We start from the raw sequence: 14,858 nt of genomic DNA on the forward strand, positions 1-14,858 counted from the left end.
CGCAACTGCGATCGGGAGGGGGCTGAAACCACTTGATGTCAGAACTGACCCCCGAACCAGTTCAACTGGTGGTGAAAAACTCAAAAAAAATATATAATGAACCAACTAACAATTGTAATATGTTTTAAAACACATGAAAAAGAGAGAAAGCTATTTGGAAATGAATGTGTTAGAATCATTTTCTTCATGTAGTTTCTTTGACAAAGAAGGTGCGAATGAGTGTGGTATGAGTCATTTCTTTGTTAATGAAAGATATCATGCAACTTTAAAAAAAGGTGGAGGTGGAAGAAGTCAACTCTTTAAATGAATCTCATACATGGTCACTGATCAATCTAAACTATGATTAGATACATTGAAATATATCAAAAGAATTCATTATTCAAAAACTCTTTAGATTGTAAGCATAATATGGATAGAATGTAACTCTCATAAAAAATTTGAAATTTATTCATCATACAACACACACACACAGAATGTGAAAAGAATCATATTCATTATACCTGGTAGTGGAATGTGGCTACTGGCTAGTGAATGTGGAAAGAACGGCTTCAAAAATCTCAATGTAGATTCTTTCCAAAACCAAGAATGTCTTCCCAAGAAGAAGAAATCACAAAGACAAAAGAAGATTCTTTCCAAAACCAAGAATGTCTTCCCAAGAAGAAGAAATCCCAAAGACAGAAAAGAAGAAAGGTCTAACTTAACTATATATCAAGAGAAGAAGAAAGGTACTCTAAGAAGAATGTAACAATATTTTCTCTTACCAAAGCAAAACCAATACAAGACTTGAATCAGGCAGTGGAATGTGGCTACTGGCTAGTGAATGTGAAAAGAATGGCTTCAAAAAACTCAAAATGTCTTCCTAACTGACTTGTAACAGAAATTTGGATATAGTCATAAGAAAGGTCTAACTAACTGTAACAGAAATTTGGATATAATCATACTTGTTTATATTTTATATTTTTCTTTCATTACTTTTATAATCATATTCATACTTGTTTATAATCATTTCTTTATAATCATATTCATACTTTTTATTTATTTCTTTATAATTTTGCTACTTTTTAATTTTTCATTGCTTTTATAATTTCTCTTTATAATTTTGCTACGACCTTAGCGCTGTGTATACGGGCTAGCTCGCCCATTTAACCCGTCCCACATAAATCCGTATTTTAATCAAGTTGGGCTAGTCCGTGTACTATTAAAAAATAAAATTTAAGAAAATCAGTTTTTAAAAAAAACTAAAATATTGATATTATAATTTTTTTTTCCGAGTAAAATATTGATATTAAAAAACTTCTTTCTTAAAAGCTTAAAAAAATTATTATTGTTAATCATTTATGTCATAATAAAGTTTGTGATATTTTTATAAATTTATTTATCTTCTCTTTGCAAGTAATTCAACCAAAATTAAATCATAATGGTAAGTAACAACACATTTTTATGTGTTGTTGTTATTTTTATATTTAGGGTTTAGACTTTTTTTTAGAGAAAGACTTAGTATTGGATTTGGACATGAGTCAAATTATAATTTAATAAAAGTGATAAAAATGTAATTAATTATATGTATAAAAAAAGGATGGGTTAAACGGGCAACCTTCGGATTTAATCCGTCTAACCCACAGTTTTAACGGTTCAAACCCACACAGACAAACATATAATAAACGGACAATTTTTTTTGGTCTTAAGTCCGTGTAGACTACGGTTATTGATCCACATACCCAGCTCTATACGGCCCACTCGCACCCTATAAAAATATTTCGAAATCCTAAACTTATAAAAGAAAATTATAAGCTAGTCTAAATAAGATATAAGCTCATGATTATTATTTTTTTTACTAAATAGGTTTTTTTTCTTCTTTCAATATGAGCATATAAACTATAATAACCCATAAGTTTAGAATTTGGTATTGTGAAATAGTATCTTTGTGCTTTTTACAATTTATATTTTTATATGCAATATAATTTTCGTATTTATTTCATGTATTATAATTTTTTTAGTGGTCTACTCAAACTATTTTTTCTAGTTCGTCAATGACAACAACACCTATTTTTTTTTTTATCAAGAAGCCTATTGATTAGAATTTCATTTTTTTTAAGGTGAATAAGCGGGAGTATTAGGGTTTGAACCCCGGTCTAGTATATTACATGCAATGTCTCTACCGAGTTATGCTCACTGGATTGGTGTCTTGACTCTTGTTATCATATCTGAAGCTCTGAGAACTATTCTTTTGTGGATATTATGGTCTATCTTGACACTAGTTATCACCTAAGCTAACTCTTTACATCAAAATGACGCGAAGTCCAAATTACATAATTCAAAAATAGATTAAAATGACTCAAAACGTTTAATGATCAATATATAATGAACCAACTACAATCCCCGCAACTGCGATCGGGAGGGGGCTGAAACCACTTGATGTCAGAACTGACCCCCGAACCAGTTCAACTGGTGGTGAAAAACTCAAAAAAAATATATAATGAACCAACTAACAATTGTAATATGTTTTAAAACACATGAAAAAGAGAGAAAGCTATTTGGAAATGAATGTGTTAGAATCATTTTCTTCATGTAGTTTCTTTGACAAAGAAGGTGCGAATGAGTGTGGTATGAGTCATTTCTTTGTTAATGAAAGATATCATGCAACTTTAAAAAAAGGTGGAGGTGGAAGAAGTCAACTCTTTAAATGAATCTCATACATGGTCACTGATCAATCTAAACTATGATTAGATACATTGAAATATATCAAAAGAATTCATTATTCAAAAACTCTTTAGATTGTAAGCATAATATGGATAGAATGTAACTCTCATAAAAAATTTGAAATTTATTCATCATACAACACACACACAGAATGTGAAAAGAATCATATTCATTATACCTGGTAGTGGAATGTGGCTACTGGCTAGTGAATGTGGAAAGAACGGCTTCAAAAATCTCAATGTAGATTCTTTCCAAAACCAAGAATGTCTTCCCAAGAAGAAGAAATCACAAAGACAAAAGAAGATTCTTTCCAAAACCAAGAATGTCTTCCCAAGAAGAAGAAATCCCAAAGACAGAAAAGAAGAAAGGTCTAACTTAACTATATATGAAGAAGAAAGGTACTCTAAGAAGAATGTAACAATATTTTCTCTTACCAAAGCAAAACCAATACAAGACTTGAATCAGGCAGTGGAATGTGGCTACTGGCTAGTGAATGTGAAAAGAATGGCTTCAAAAAACTCAAAATGTCTTCCTAACTGACTTGTAACAGAAATTTGGATATAGTCATAAGAAAGGTCTAACTAACTGTAACAGAAATTTGGATATAATCATACTTGTTTATATTTTATATTTTTCTTTCATTACTTTTATAATCATATTCATACTTGTTTATAATCATTTCTTTATAATCATATTCATACTTTTTATTTATTTCTTTATAATTTTGCTACTTTTTAATTTTTCATTGCTTTTATAATTTTTCTTTATAATTTTGCTACGACCTTAGCGCTGGGTATACGGGCTAGCTCGCCCATTTAACCCGTCCCACATAAATCCGTATTTTAATCAAGTTGGGCTAGTCCGTGTACTATTAAAAAATAAAATTTAAAAAATCAGTTTTTAAAAAAAACTAAAATATTGATATTATAATTTTTTTTTCCGAGTAAAATATTGATATTAAAAAACTTCTTTCTTAAAAGCTTAAAAAAATTATTATTGTTAATCATTTATGTCATAATATAGTTTGTGATATTTTTATAGTTTGTGATATTTTTATAAATTTATTTATCTTCTCTTTGCAAGTAATTCAACCAAAATTAAATCATAATGGTAAGTAACAACACATTTTTATGTGTTGTTGTTATTTTTATATTTAGGGTTTAGACTTTTTTTTAGAGAAAGACTTAGTATTGGATTTGGACATGAGTCAAATTATAATTTAATAAAAGTGATAAAAATGTAATTAATTATATGTATAAAAAAAGGATGGGTTAAACGGGCAACCTTCGGATTTAATCCGTCTAACCCACAGTTTTAACGGTTCAAACCCACACAGACAAACATATAATAAACGGACAATTTTTTTTGGTCTTAAGTCCGTGTAGACTACGGTTATTGATCCACATACCCAGCTCTATACGGCCCACTCGCACCCTATAAAAATATTTCGAAATCCTAAACTTATAAAAGAAAATTATAAGCTAGTCTAAATAAGATATAAGCTCATGATTATTATTTTTTTTACTAAATAGGTTTTTTTTCTTCTTTCAATATGAGCATATAAACTATAATAACCCATAAGTTTAGAATTTGGTATTGTGAAATAGTATCTTTGTGCTTTTTACAATTTATATTTTTATATGCAGTATAATTTTCGTATTTATTTCATGTATTATAATTTTTTTAGTGGTCTACTCAAACTATTTTTTCTAGTTCGTCAATGACAACAACACCTATTTTTTTTTTTATCAAGAAGCCTATTTGAAATTCTGGTATAGCAGAACCAGATGTTGTATAGAATGTCGAGACATCTGGTCTGACAAAAATAACACGGCAAGGCATATAACATTAAAACGAATACTGAGAAATAATGTTTTATCAGATGTTCCAACATTCATTTTAAAGAGAATGTCATACTTAATGTTGGAACATCTTACGAAACATAATAAAATCAACAAGTAAATAAACTGCACATGAAATTGTTAACCCAGTTCAGCCAACCTGCCTACTCTGGGGGATACCAATCCAGGAAGGAAATCCACTAATAGCTCTAGTCACTAAGACCTCCAGCAAACCCTCGGTTTACGTCTTACACTAAGACCTCCAGCAAATCCTAGGTTTACGCCTTATGACCTCGACACTACTCATGTAACTTCTGCCTAGGAACTCCTAGACATGAGATCCCATCTCACTTCCACTCACTCAACACAACCTGTGTTGTTTATAAAATGTTGGGAATGATGTGGCAACAACTTACCAAGACACTACTTCACTCTTGCTTAAAAGCTTCAAGTGAATCACACACGGTAAACTCCGTACTTCAAAGCTTAGGAGTAACCTTACAATAACAAACTCAGTTCTTAACTCGTGTTATAGAATCCACAAGTAAGAATCACAATTAAAAATACAAACATTATCTCCTTGCTTAAAAGCTTCAGAGATATTACAATACTCAACTCATTACCTAAAGGTTTCTGAGTGAGGACATAGTGACCATCTCACAACCCGAGTGGTTCACTTACACCAACTCTCCTAGAGAGTGGCTTAAAGACACGAAACCCTAAAGACTACATCTTTGATGAAACAATGGTTTCGGTTGATTAAAATCTTGGTCTTGAGTCTTCTTTATATAGACAGAGCTAGCACGCTCCTGATCTTCCAAGATAAGCTTCAGAACACAGCTGGTCTTTGAGTCACGTCCAGCTAAGCAAATCAGACCTTAATAAAATCTTTCCTAAAATAGTTGATCCTCTTTAGGAAATAAACAATGTGTTGAATCATTCCATTAAGTCTTGATAAGAACATATCTGCACTAATAACGTCTTGATCAGATCAAATATTGATATACACGTTTGTAGAGTGGATTTCCATATATAGCAGATACGTGTAATAAATGCGCGAGATTTGGGCAATCTGATTGTCGTACCCAAACATGTTACAACATTTGGTCCAACATCTTTTGTACCCAACATGTTGAAACATTTGGTCCAACATCTTGCTTGTATATTTGTTTTAGCAAAATGAGGCCAACACACAAATATCCAACAATCTCCCCCTTTGGCAATTTTTGGCTAAAACAACTTCAGCCCATTAATTAGCATAGAGAGATTTAAAAACCATACAATCCTTCAAGTCAACGTGAGCACACAAATATGAAGGAAGGTAGAACATCTTCTATGTTACTTCCAAAAGAATTCCTCAAATGAAAATAACGCACAGGGTAAAGAAATAAACTTTACCATAAACCATCAGAGGCATACACAGCAGCGGAATCATAACATACTTAGCTTCATCCTTCAGTAGAGAGAAATAAACTCTCACAAGCACACTTGGGAAAAATAAATTCCCACATCAGCATCAAGATGTTTCAACATTTTGTAGCGCATCATAACATCCATACATTAAGCACACATAGGCAAAGAACTTGATATTGCATTACTCTCCCTTAATATCAGATCAGAGAAAAACATATTTTTGCTCCCCCTGAATACATCAGCTCATGCATCTCATCAGGCCATCAGAAAAACTGGTTCTTACTCCCCCTGAATTCATGCATGTCACTGCACACACTACTACTTCTTCATAGACAGGCTAGACTAGCATGTCACAACATCAGATAGAACATTATAAAGTAGCAGACAAACACAAACATACTACTCCCCCTTTTTAGCCACAAAATATGCCAAACAAAAACTTCATGCATTAAGAGTAATAGTAATGAACATCACAGAAATCCATAGTGCAGAATATCAGAGCATAACAAATCCATAGTCTTGAAATAGCAGAAGCATTACATCACGTACCAACAAAAAAACAAATGTCCTCCACATCATATAATCATCAGATACCATACATCACATACTGCTACCGCACACAAAACACATCACAGATCACAACTCCTTAAGCAAACCACAAAATAGTAGTTGGGAAGAGTAGATTCCCACAAAGCTGAGAAAAATAAGTTCTCATGCATCCAGGATGTTCCAACACATGGCAGGACATCATCCAGAGCAAACAAATAGAGCTTTGCACAACAGAATAGTAACTTCTTACTGCATTATGCTACTTCCTCTCAAAATCAGAATCAGAGCAAAAATTAATTTTACTCCCTCCAAATACATTGACACATACTTATCAGAATGATCATCAGAAAATAATTCTTACTCCCCCTCAATTTTATCATCCATATCAGCACATAAGCATACAGCAGCACAAATTCAATACTACACCACTCAGATTAGCAGATGTCTAAGCATCAGACACCACATCATATAGTAGAACACATCCAACCACTAAAAGAGCATGCATATGTTTTAACATCAGGTAGCACAACAGACATTAGCAGCAAAACATATCATGCCTACCAACTACTAAACTACTTCCCTTTTTAGTCAGAAGTTTAGACAAAATAGGGTCTTCATGCATTAATCAAAGAGTACAATAGTATAGATATCCAGGAACATAGTGCACAGAGCTACTACAAACGAAGACAACACCATGGGATACATACCTCATCAGATATAAATCAGCAGTGGAGTCATCATCAAATAGCCTAAAACAGATCACACTTCATCAGCACAAAATTTTCAACATGATGGCCAAGATGTTTCACCATCTAGTACCACATCAGATAGCACAGGTTCCTCCGGTATGATATCAGAGCATTGATAACAAAGATGTTTCAACACATGTTAGCACAACACATAGCATATGTTAGAAAAGATGTTTCAACATATTTATCTAGCGTGGTATCAGAGTGAATAGGAGCCATCACAATATACGTCACATGTTAGCAAAGATGTTGCAACATATGGTAGCACAGCTTCTAGCACAAGTTCTTCCAGCATGGTATCAAAGGACGTGGTCTTCCAATCAGGGCATCCAGCATGGTATCAAAGGATGTGGTCTTCCAATCAGGGCATGAAGCATCCATCTAGCAAAAACTCCTCCTGTACACATGATCCCATATTTGTGCAAAGGAATTACGATGAAAGGAAACACAGGCACATTCCGAGGGATCTTTTTCCCACCATAATTTTTCTTTGAGGCAGAGGGTGTGATGTCTGGTACATCCTCCTCAACATTATACTCAGAGTTACTTGAAGGTGCTTCCTTTATGTTCAGACTCTATCTCTTCTTACTAGCAGGCACAGTAACCTCATACATGTTCTTCAACCACTTCTTCATTAAGTGGCACAGTTTGATGCCTTTCTTTAGACTGAGAGACCCTTCTTCAACCTTAGTAGAATTCTCTTCATCAGACCCTGTTTCTTCATCAGATGAGTCAGATGGGTCAACAGATGTCCCAACATCTTTCACCACAGCAGTTTCTTGAACAGGTTTCTGGAAAATAGTAACATCAGCCTTAGGTTGGTCCACAGATGTGTCAACGTCTGTCACAACATCCTTTTCAGGAACAGTTTGTTTTGGTTTATCAACAATAGAACCAATAGCATCTTTTGTCTGAGATACATCAGCAACAAGAACATCTATAATTGTGTTTGTGGAATCAACAACATTCACACCAGCAGAGATAATAATGTCAGGAGCTAGTAATACTTCTCATAGCTTCTTTCTCCTTTAAAGCACAAAGGGAGAAATAAACTCCCATATACTGAGGAAAATGAATTCTCACACATCAGAGAAAAATAAATTCTCAAAAATCAGATCAGGATGTGTAGACATCATGGATGACATCATAGCATAACATATTTGATGAGAACATAAAGCTAGAGGTTTCAGAAGCAGATCTGAAACTGTCACACATAGTAGTAGTAATCACATCTAAGTATCACATATCTGAGCATTATCACATCTGATCACAACACATCTGAACACATACAGTACTTCTCCGCATAATGCACATCCACACAAACAGTCATAGCATGACCAGTTCTCTTTCAGTCATACTTTGAGCAATAGCTTGGTCACGTGGAATCAAGATCAGTTTCTTCCACCACAGTCTAAACTTCAATACTCCAAACCACCATCAGGTTTAAGACTCTCAGAACCATATTAGCATCAGTTTGGGGAATTGTAGAACAGGTTTCAACAACACGAACAGGTTGGTCCAAGATGTTTCGACATCTGATGTGATATCAGACTCAGGTGAGGTTTCTTTGGGGGACACAACCACAACTTTAGTGGGGGATAACAAAGTGACAGAATCAACAACTTTGAAAGATGACACATAAAAAAAATTCAAAAAAAATGTCATCAACAACCACAACATTCATACTAGACTGACCTATGGTTTTAAGAGATCTTGGTTTATCTAGTCTTACAATTTCAGAGGCAGATCTCACAGATGTTTCAACACTACCCACAACATTTGAACTGACAAAAACCTTTAATAGAGGTAACAAAATTTGATTCAACATTTAGAGGTGACAACTGAATTAATGAGGTTATCAAAACGAGTTTGGTAGGTTTATTAACATCATCAACAAACATAGATAGACTTTTCTAGGATCTTTTGAAAGATAAGATTAACCTGGATAATGGATTTAGAAATAGGTTTCCTAGATGATGCACATTTTTTTTTTTTGACCAAGCAAAATAGAAGTAGATTCAGATGGATTCAAAGTATTCACAGACCTTTTATGCATTCCCTTCTGACACGTGGTTGATCACACTGTCCATTTCACTTCCTTGTTGATCTTACAGGAAACATGTCTCGAATAATGTTCTAACATTCAGTCAGACATTGTCTTCTTTTACTTGCATTGATCAACACATCTTCAAACATACTGTCTTCCACTTGATTCAAAGTGTTCTCCTTTCACTTAGTGACACATACCAAGACATCTGAATATCCTATTTGTGACATCTCTCAATAATGAAGACTCTTGGAAAGTCCTCCCACAAAAATATCTGTCATAGATAATCAGGGCTCCAACTGAAGATGAAGACTCGAGCACTAAATGAAAATATGTGAAAGACTTCATGCTTTCATGTTGAAGGACAACACTAACTCCCTCAGTAGAGTTGATTCTGAGTCAGATATTCTTACTTATTGAGAATACATCCAAGCATTCTGACCTCTTCACTTAACAAGGACACATCTGGTCAATGTCCTAGCAGAACCACACTATGTATCATGACCTTTTGAATAGGCAGGATGTCATGCATACAAGGTGTAAAGTCACTCACGAAATCCAAAACATCTTAGTTTGCTTAAAAGCTTGACTAAGATCCTGATTATCAACCATTTTCTAGAGTGACTTGCAACAGAAGAAAACCAAAGACAATTATCAAACCTCAGTATTTGACAATATTCTTCTGCCCTTACATTCACTAGTAGTTGTTGATACTAGTGGAATAAATAGTCATGCATTGCTAGAGCATACTATTAAAACAAGATCAGAACCTCCACATTCTGATTCACATAGTCAGAAACACGTCTTCTGACCACACAACTTGAGCACTCCCATGCAAAGTCTCAAGCACCTTCCACAGAACAGCCATCAGTAAATATGCTGTTACAACATCATTTGAAACACCAGCTTCTGATTTTGGAACCCAATTACATTGGTTCATAAATCATCATTCAAAAGGACTCATTGTGCATAGACATCCTTCAATAAGCTCCCAATAGAGTACCATCAATGCAGATCATCCAGGTTTTTCAAAACACCTTCTCACACAAGGTAGAACATTAGATCTGACATCATTCTTCTGCACATATATGGCACCAACAGATGACATCCACTCATGACAGTTATTCTACAAAAAATCATTCCAGATTAGGTCAGTTGCTTGGCCCTGTACTCCACCCTGAGTAGAACCAGCTTCCTTGGCTGAAGAAGCAGATGTTGGAGAAGATGTTTCAACATTAATTCTGACATCAATCTCAATCCCATCAGTTTCATCTTGAACTATGGTCTGGAGATACCATAGTATTCCATAACTCTTGCAAGGGGACACAGGAGAATCAACCATCAGTAGTTGATCAACCTTCAATATCAAATCATCCACACATGCAGGGACGTGCATATTATACATCTCAAAAACTTCTTCTAATGTTCAAACCTCTTATCTTACTTTGAGATGTTTGATGCCATTCTTCTGAACCTATAGAGGAGATTCCCTCTAACAGGTATCTGGAACGTTTTGATCCAACACAATATCAGGTACCACAGATGTGACAATACTTAGCACAACATCAGTCTTATGTGCCAAAGATGTGCCAACATACGACACAACATCATATTCAGAGACAGATCCTTTGAGAGACTCATCAACAAACTCACTTGTGACCTTAGTGGAAGCATTAACTACATCAGATGGATTTCCCTTTATTAGCGCGCACCAGACAATGGAGAGAGGGATGCAACATATACTTCCTTTCACTTTAACGCAAACACACATCTTGAAGGGAAGTAAAAACTTCGTCAATCTTAATTCAAAAGATATTTTTAACGCACAAGGTCAAGAATTAACTTCACCAAAAATACAAGAGAACCATAATTCTTTGGTCCCAAAAATAATAAATCCTCCTTGTTTAATCATGCATTCATACAACTAGATATCATCATAAGAATATAACATGCATGGTTAAAACATCAGATAACACATCAACACTGCACACAACTTCAACTATCACTTACTTGGATCAGACATGAACTAACCCAAGAGGTCAACCATATGTTGATCGTGTCCCAACAAACTTATCTAAGATATGTTTCTAGCGTAGAAACCATCTCAGACACAGATGCCTCCTCTTCCAGGTCAGGAGAAGGTTCCAAACATATGTAACCAACACACACTTTGTTTAGCACCCAAGCATCTGCCATGCCCTACTGTCATCCAACAAGATTCTGCAGAATCTGCTCGTCAGATGTTCCGTCAGATGTTCCAACATCTGGTAAGACATCAATTCCCTTCTAACGAAACACACCAAGAAATCCTTTATCAAAGACACTGGAAGTTGACTTTTCTGAGTTGAAAGCAAAAATAAATTGCTCATAACTTCCTTCAGACCCCTTTTCAACAAACTCATACATGAGTGCCTTTATGAGTGGACTTGAGATCACCCCTAAGTATCTTTGGCATCTCTAACAAGTTAATTAAAAAAACTCTCCTCGAGCATCACCACACCAGGGCTTACATCATAGAACAGAGTGGTGCATCCTCAACAAACAAAACCACCAGGAGTTTTCCATCAGATATATATGCAGCGGAATTCAAACCACAAAACTCCTCAACAAACTTCAGGCACACTACAATAACATGTGTTTGAAAATAAATCAAACCATACAACAACTCATCACAAGATCTACACACCTGAACAACAAAAGATAGGTCTAATACACACCCTATCATGAATAGTCCATCCTCCACTTCTAGGGACCATTCAATCAATGTGAACTTCTCCAAGTTCAAACAAATTTTCAGTATTCCTTTCTTGCCCATAACCAGAAAGTATCTTCCCTAGGATCTCATCCAGAAAACAGAACAGGATGCCTGCTCTGATACCAATTGAAATTCTGGTATAGCAGAACCAGATGTTGTATAGAATGTCGAGACATCTGGTCTGACAAAAATATCACGGCAAGGCATATAACATTAAAACGGATACTGAGAAATAATGTTTTATCAGATGTTCCAACATTCATTTTAAAGAGAATGTCATACTTAATGTTGGAACATCTTACGAAACATAATAAAATCAACAAGTAAATAAACTGCACATGAAATTGTTAACCCAGTTCAGCCAACCTGCCTACTCTGGGGGATACCAATCCAGGAAGGAAATCCACTAATAGCTCTAGTCACTAAGACCTCCAGCAAACCCTCGGTTTACGTCTTACACTAAGACCTCCAGCAAATCCTAGGTTTACGCCTTATGACCTCGACACTACTCATGTAACTTCTGCCTAGGAACTCCTAGACATGAGATCCCATCTCACTTCCACTCACTCAACACAACCTGTGTTGTTTATAAAATGTTGGGAATGATGTGGCAACAACTTACCAAGACACTACTTCACTCTTGCTTAAAAGCTTCAAGTGAATCACACACGGTAAACTCCGTACTTCAAAGCTTAGGAGTAACCTTACAATAACAAACTCAGTTCTTAACTCGTGTTATAGAATCCACAAGTAAGAATCACAATTAAAAATACAAACATTATCTCCTTGCTTAAAAGCTTCAGAGATATTACAATACTCAACTCATTACCTAAAGGTTTCTGAGTGAGGACATAGTGACCATCTCACAACCCGAGTGGTTCACTTACACCAACTCTCCTAGAGAGTGGCTTAAAGACACGAAACCCTAAAGACTACATCTTTGATGAAACAATGGTTTCGGTTGATTAAAATCTTGGTCTTGAGTCTTCTTTATATAGACAGAGCTAGCACGCTCCTGATCTTCCAAGATAAGCTTCAGAACACAGCTGGTCTTTGAGTCACGTCCAGCTAAGCAAATCAGACCTTAATAAAATCTTTCCTAAAATAGTTGATCCTCTTTAGGAAATAAACAATGTGTTGAATCATTCCATTAAGTCTTGATAAGAACATATCTGCACTAATAACGTCTTGATCAGATCAAATATTGATATACACGTTTGTAGAGTGGATTTCCATATATAGCAGATACGTGTAATAAATGCGCGAGATTTGGGCAATCTGATTGTCGTACCCAAACATGTTACAACATTTGGTCCAACATCTTTTGTACCCAACATGTTGAAACATTTGGTCCAACATCTTGCTTGTATATTTGTTTTAGCAAAATGAGGCCAACACACAAATATCCAACACTATTGATTAGAATTTCATTTTTTTTAAGGTGAATAAGTGAGAGTATTAGGGTTTGAACCCCGGTCTAGCATATTACATGCAATGTCTCTACCGAGTTATGCTCACTGGATTGGTGTCTTGACTCTTGTTATCATATCTGAAGCTCTGAGAACTATTCTTTTGTGGATATTGTGGTCTATCTTGACACTAGTTATCACCTAAGCTAACTCTTTACATCAAAATGACGCGAAGTCTAAATTACATAATTCAAAAATAGATTAAAATGACTCAAAACGTTTAATGATCAATATATAATGAACCAACTACGATCCCCGCAACTGCGATCGGGAGGGGGCTGAAACCACTTAATGTCAGAACTGACCCCCGAACCAGTTCAACTGGTGGTGAAAAACCCAAAAAAAATATATAATGAACCAACTAACAATTGTAATATGTTTTAAAACACATGAAAAAGAGAGAAAGCTATTTGGAAATGAATGTGTTAGAATCATTTTCTTCATGTAGTTTATTTGACAAAGAAGGTGTGAATGAGTGTTGTATGAGTCATTTCTTTGTTAATGAAAGATATCATGCAACTTTAAAAAAAGTGGAAGAACTGAACTCTTTAAATGAATCTCATACTTTGAGGGATTAATCTTATATATTTTGAGGATACCCTTTATGTTATTAGTTTCTTAATATAAACTAAAAATTGGTCAATATCTATATCTATATATATAATTCCTAAATAGTTATCCTATAAGCTATCTAACCCTACCCGTGCGACGCACGGGTGTGATGCGATTGTTTTTATTTTACAATTGCATAAAACTGAAACATTAAATATTATCAAAATAATAATAATAAAATAGAGAATTCGAGATTCAAAAGATTTATTTTGTGGCATTGTAAGTGACTGATGTGGTTAAATGAAGAAATATTATTGGTTTAAGGATTATGGTTTACTTTACATGAGTAACAAAATAACTATCTAAAATTTATATATATAGGAGTAATATGATATATCTCCGCACAACATATAAATCTATTTCAAAACACACAAAGGATTTGATGAAAAGAGATGCGGAAAAATCTAAGTCACACAATTGGCATATAAATAGTGACAGAATTAGAAAAACTCAAATAAAACAAATAAAATTAAAGGGTACATACTTTTTAAAAATATTCCAAAGGGACATATGTGAAGAGCATCAACCTCACAGTTGAGTTCTTTTAAGTAAGAGATGATGACGCAAAGCCTAAAATCAAATATTATAAAAATAAGTATTTCAATTAAAAAAATGAACAAATAAAAAAGTAAAGGAAATGAAAGTAAAGTAAAACAACTATTACATAATTCAATTAAAAATAAAGTATATATTATTTAATTTGTATCATAATAGAATATGAAT

This window comes from Trifolium pratense, linkage group LG5, assembly GCF_020283565.1.
Source record: "Trifolium pratense cultivar HEN17-A07 linkage group LG5, ARS_RC_1.1, whole genome shotgun sequence".
NCBI classification, from domain to species: Eukaryota; Viridiplantae; Streptophyta; class Magnoliopsida; order Fabales; family Fabaceae; genus Trifolium; species Trifolium pratense.